Source organism: Orbicella franksi, chromosome 10 (genome assembly GCF_964199315.1).
Source record: "Orbicella franksi chromosome 10, jaOrbFran1.1, whole genome shotgun sequence".
In the NCBI taxonomy this organism is placed as follows: Eukaryota; Metazoa; Cnidaria; class Anthozoa; order Scleractinia; family Merulinidae; genus Orbicella; species Orbicella franksi.
The window spans coordinates 13,150,447-13,156,579 of record NC_138154.1 but is presented as its reverse complement, the minus strand read 5'-3'; the positions used below and the strand labels follow the sequence as shown (position 1 = coordinate 13,156,579).

Below are 6,133 nucleotides of genomic sequence, written 5' to 3'. Positions count from 1 at the left end.
CGCCGCCTAAACTTTATTTCGGCCTACGCCAAAACTTTATTCCGCGCGCATACAATACCGCCAGCTACGCAGGCTACGAAAACCACTGAGGGGATAAAGTCAAGAAATTGTGATGTTATAGGAGATTAATAAAGATGACACTTCTCTAATTTTTAAGTCTGTACATTTTCCCAAACCTCAGATATTCGTCGAAATATTTTGCAGAAATTTACAGAGCCCAGTATGGAGCCGCCATGTTGGTGTGCCTCCGCGGTACACCAACATTGGGGCCGGAAAATAGTGTAAACATCTGGAATTTACTTTGGCTACCTAGGCGACTGATTATCTGTACTGAAGAAACAAGCATTTACATAATCACTTTTCCTAATACTTTAACTTCTGAAAGGGCTAAAAATCACGAGATAAGTATATGTTTTTCGAAAAACGCGTTCGCAGCTCTAAGTCACGCACTACCATAACTCTGAAATTCAAAATGTCTCGCTTGCTTGACAAACGCCAAAAACAGCAACAACAACAACAACAACGAAGGCTAAGGGAAAAAGACTGAAACGTTAATAGGCTGATGTAAAAGACCTTGACTCACTTCACGCCCTAAAGGCCTGCAAACGAGTAATGTATTGTAAGCTAATATATAGATTTAGGCCAGCCTAAAAGCGGAGCTCCTCAGTTATTTTTCGGAATGTTGTTACTAATGAAAATAATCCAACTTGTATGAGGTAAATTGCGAATGATTTAATAGTTTCAGCCGGAACTAGTATTACATCAGCAGATCGAGGTGTAAGATGGTGTGATTATGAAATATAGAGCCATGATTTCAAGGATTTCTTGGAAGCCACCAAAAATCTTGATCACATAACAGAACGGTCTTCTGTGCTCTTTGGTGGCATTTCTTGTTCTTTCCTACCTTATTCAGAAAGACAAGGCATTGTTATTAATCATTATATTCTTCCTTAGTTAACATGGGGACTCCCACACAAAAGAAGTTTACACATTTTTTTGTTGTGGGGACTGATTGAAATGCAGTGGTTAAAATATACTCAGTCCCTGAATCTCTACCAAATGAAATCTCACAAAAATACCAAAACAGTATACATATGTGAAAAGTTGGAAAGTTTTGTTTTCTAACTTGTCCCCAAAGATACATTTAGCCATCTTCACTATTGTATGGAGTCTCCTCCTGCTGGAAGGGTTTGCAATGAGCAAAATCACCCTCGCATGAATGGTAATTACGATATTTTTTTTTGCTGATCATGAATACTTGCATAGGCTTCTAATAATAATTTTATTATTCAATTTCAATGTGATTTGTTCTTTTTTTCGACTGGCATTGTGGACTACAAGAGCTGTTATTGGATTCCATTAATTAATTTTGCTATGATTAAATTATACCAAGAATTATCAGTGAGCTAAGAGGAAGTTCTATTATGTACATGTGTTTTGTCTGCACTACACAACCAAATGCACTCAAAGGTTATGAGGCATAGGTACATTTGTCAGAAGAGCCCAGCATATCCAAGATATGTTTTGATTGACACATCAATTAAGATAATTTACAGCAAAATGGATAAAAAATATATCAATATCCTACATGCACCAAAGCCAGGCAAGGGGTTATAAGGCAATCGTTTAAACAACAGATTGAAATAATTTATAAATTAGAGAACACTATTTCTACAACAGAATGGAACAAATTAACCTTATCGGACATTGCGAATGGCAAGGCTGTCTGTAGAATGTCACAAATTTCTCAACCCTTTCTTTCTAGAAAAATGCTAATCCTGCAACTTTGCTTAACACCAGTTCTCCATTTCGTGTTGGCAAAATATCAATTTATGCCATGTCCAATGCAGATTATCACAAAATTGATTTAAAAGCTCAATAAATATCATTTTAAAGCCAAAAAGCCAATTATTTAAATAAACCATGAGTAAATTATCTCTAAGAAAAACTGATTAAATTAACAGGCACTTAAAAATAATTAGTTAATAAGTGTTTCTTAATAATGTAATGCAGTGTATCTGTCACAATGTTGCAGCTAGGATATTACTACAAACAGGATGGGTTGCAGAACTGAACCTCCAAGTCAGTTTATTCAATGAACTTGGTGCAGAATTTATAATCCCATCAAGTTGTCTGTAAATACAGAGAAACCAAACAAAGCATTACAGTCATAAGTAATGAATTACTGAACTCTTTTACATGTACTGTATGAACAGTGTATGTTCCATTAATATTGGGGATCTCTCAGAAGCTGCATCCATGATAAATTAATTTGTTCCCAGATGCACTTGTTTATAGAACTTTTCACAAATTAATATCTCTGTCATAACAGTGACCTCTGTGTTCTCCAACAATTAGCACACAAGAAAAATACACTCAGTAAGATATTGTTTACAATAAAAATCAATGCCTATAAGCAATCATAAGGACCTTAAATTTATATTACCTCAGAAATATCTCACCGGGCCATGGTTGCTTTGAAAATCTTTGATGTTTTAATACAGGCTCCCCATCTGTAACCTGTTCATATATTGACTGACAGGAACAGGCATGTAATTCCTTTCTTTGATATACAGTGTACTTCATTGTTAGCTGTTTACTGAGTGTTAGTAGTGAATCAAATGCTAGGGGTTGGTACTCCAACTTTCACTGTGGCAGGCTCTGCCCTGAGATACAAAGCAAACTTACATAACTGTTATGAACTTCGCCACTTGCTTTCGAGAGCAAATGCAATTTGCTACAAACAAGCAACTGGAACATTGAGGGTTACAACAATGTGCACCGTCCCAATCACAGGGTCATCCAGGCTGTTTGGTTGTACATATAACTGTACAACTGTATATGAGTTCAGCTTCCAGAAGAAAATCAGAGTTTGTCACGATAAATACTGATGTTCTTGCTTACTCAATGAATGAATGTGCAGTTCCAGAAGATATTCACACCCAACACCCATTCACGGCCAGTCTTTAGAAATTCCAAATTAAAGTATCAGGAATCAAGAGCTCTAATAGAGAAAAAGCCTCCATGTGGGGTATGAATCTTTTCTTGAAGAAAACAATGTCTGAGAAATCATTAATTACAAAATTTAATGTTTAAGAAACATCTTACCTTACAGAGAATTTTGTAATCTACACTGTCTGGCCAGTTCATATACATGTATTTGACAAGTTGACACTGGGCATGTTTGTAAATTTGTGCACTTCAACATCACATTACTATGTAGCACTGGCCAACTAAAAACAAACAGCATAATTTGGGTAATTAATATACACTGTACATTATTAGGTTGAAATATTGGTGTAGATTGTTGCACATCAACAGATACAGAAACTATTTGCACCTGAATCATAACGAGTGAAAAATCATGCATGAGACATTTACATGTACATGTAACAGCCCTCCACCTCAGAACCATCACAGATATGATATGATATTTTTAAACTCTCTAAAATTTCAGATTATTCAAGATTAACATATGCACATACATCATCTGGGGCAACCCTAAAACACTGAATTTGGAAACCGAAATCCAGAATCTAGAATCTGGAATCCAGAATCTGGAATCCAGATATTATGAATGATGATAGAAATAATTCACTTCAGCAATGTCTAATAAATAAATATGAGCAAAAATCATTTTGTTGTTATTTATTCTCTTGGCTTTACTTCAGCCACAGACTGTAATTGCTAAAAAATTATCGACTAGTTCTGAACAACCCTTAGCTATATATCTGGCCCCGTTGTTCAAAAGCTGCATAAAGCTATTCATTGGGTACATCACTATCCGGTCAGGGTTACTGATTTTTTGGGTGGATAGAGTTACTCATAGCCTGCGAGCAGGCTCTAGTATCTGTCTCTATTGTCTGAGCAGGCTAAATAGGTGTCTAGTGTTTTTCTGCATTGGCATGTCACCAAGAGCCTTCATGTGGCTTTGCCACTCACACCCCCAGCCCAAACACGAGAGCCTGCTCATAGGCTAAGTTACCCATCTTTTGTTCAAGCTGGCCCTGGTGAGAGCCTGGTTCTTGTCTAGATCAAATTGCTCTGAGAAGACTGGTGAGCAGCACATTAACAACAAGCTATTATAGGATATTGCAGTGAGTTTCTGGCAGTCTTTTAGCATCTTTGAACAGCATGTGGTCTGATCTGTCAGCAAGTGAGAAGCAGACGGAAGTAAGTGTGCAACTTTTCTACAAATTGTTTTAATATGATGGCCGCCAAGAATATGAAAGGCTGATTTGTCACAGTATCAGTGTGGAAATTGTGTTAAGCTGGAATTGGTCTCGTATCTGTTGGAAAAATCAAATTTCATATTTAGATCAGATGGGTTAGCCCTTGGACTTCGAAATTGGGGGCGTGACCATCAATGTACAGGGGGCTGCCACTGATGGATATCCTGTTCTCTATGACATTTTCTATCTTGTTCAGTATGTACTAGACATAAAGGATAAATTTATACTTCCGGTAAATTGAAGATCACTTATTAAACAAAATGGCAATTACCAGCAAGCTTATTTTAGACACTCTCGAGGTGCTTGGAATAAAATTAAGACGCACTTTACTGAGATTCTCATAATCATAGCCCTCACTAAAAATAACGGTTGCCCAATTTCAACAGACGGGGAATTTTTGTTTCAAAAAAGGTTAAGTTTGAGGTCCTTTTTACTTGGCAGCTTACTTTTTACAGTCGAAAAGCTAAGCAAAACAATTTTCGCGTATTTGAAGAACTTATTTTCTTTGATTTGCGGATTCCGGTTTCCAGTTTCTGGATTCCGGTTTTTGGTTCCAGATTCCGGATTCCGGTTTCTGGGTTTTAGGGTTGCCCCATATTTAACATATTGTTTGCTTCACATTCAGTTTACACATGGCTGTTATCCAGCATAGGCAGACTTATAAGTTTTCCTTCAAAAATATATTGCAACAACTATTGCATCTTTCGTTACCTATTCTTGTGATAAAATGACACAAAATTCAAGAACAAGAAGTCATAAGCATAAAACTAACTTACATGGTAGTGCTTACAGTTCCTCTTACTGTCTGCATATGCCGTCCATAAACTGATGCTGCCTGGACAATGTACTCATTATTTTTCTGATCACACCTTTTAAAACGTCACTGTTATATAATTTGTCCTGAAAAAGCAATACATGAAATGTTATGCCTTTGGCACTCACCAAATACCTTTACATGATGTATAATGTACACCATATCAACATTCACAATTCTCTTTACTTTCATTGTAACTCTTTTGTGTCATTTTCCCTCACTTGAAGACAGGACTTCCACATTAGGTTATAATTTGCCTCTGGAATCTCTATGAATTCACAGGGAGTGATAACAATTAAATCATGACTAATTTTAGCAAAGGAGGCGTTCAAATGTCAGATTTTAATGCTAAGTTTATACAATAACTTTACATTACTCTTCGTACATATATATAACCTCTCAATTATTGCACCTATAGGCAGAAGGTGTGCTGGGGGAAGAAATGTTCTAAACTCTCTGAACTTTTCCCCCTTACCTGTAATAGGATGACTATTATGAACTACGGTTTGTAACCAACACCAACATCAGGTTATGTATACACATGTATATTTTGTTGTCGTCTGTAATCATAAAAAAATAAAAATTTAAAATCCTCCATAAAGTTCATACTCAATAACACTGCTACATGTAGCGCTGTTACTGGAAATCAATTTAAGTGAAACTGTTGCAACAGCTCTGCCAAAATTTTTCCTAGCAGTTAAGGCAGGATAACAGAATATACATGTAGCACATAGCAAAGGCTAGAGATACACACATGTTAGTTATCAGTTAGGATTTGGTGAGCTTTTGTGCTGTAGGTATGGTGGAAAATAATAGATTATCAGAAATGAAGGTTCCTGAGACATTTTGACAGCACTGAGAGGAATTAATATATAAATTCACAAAAGAAGGAGAAGTTCTTGCCCTGTCCAGTTCTCTGTAATAAGAATATCATTTACATATGAGTCATTTATAATATGTGGTTTGTGTTTAAAGCCGATATAATGCACACTCTGATTGGCCAATTCCAGTGCATTATTTACATTTACATGGTATACCTCGGTAAAACCATAAAACATTGCGTGCGACTAAAATAAAAAATATAAAA

At 36.2% G+C, this 6,133-nt stretch overlaps 1 long non-coding RNA gene across 2 annotated transcripts; it reads right to left on the bottom strand.

Moving 5' to 3' along the window:
• Positions 1-1,441: 1,441 nt before the first annotated feature.
• Positions 1,442-5,406, bottom strand: LOC145500282 (uncharacterized). 2 transcript variants are annotated; one of them, XR_014051038.1, is made up of 4 exons: positions 5,009-5,406; positions 3,109-3,233; positions 2,447-2,666; positions 1,442-2,133 (listed from the first exon to the last, which is right to left on the bottom strand). It is a non-coding gene; the product is annotated as an uncharacterized LOC145500282 (long non-coding RNA). The 2 variants fall into 2 exon arrangements; XR_014051037.1 differs by lacking the exon at positions 1,442-2,133 and having other exon boundaries at positions 2,230-2,666.
• Between the last annotated feature and the right edge of the window lie 727 nt (positions 5,407-6,133).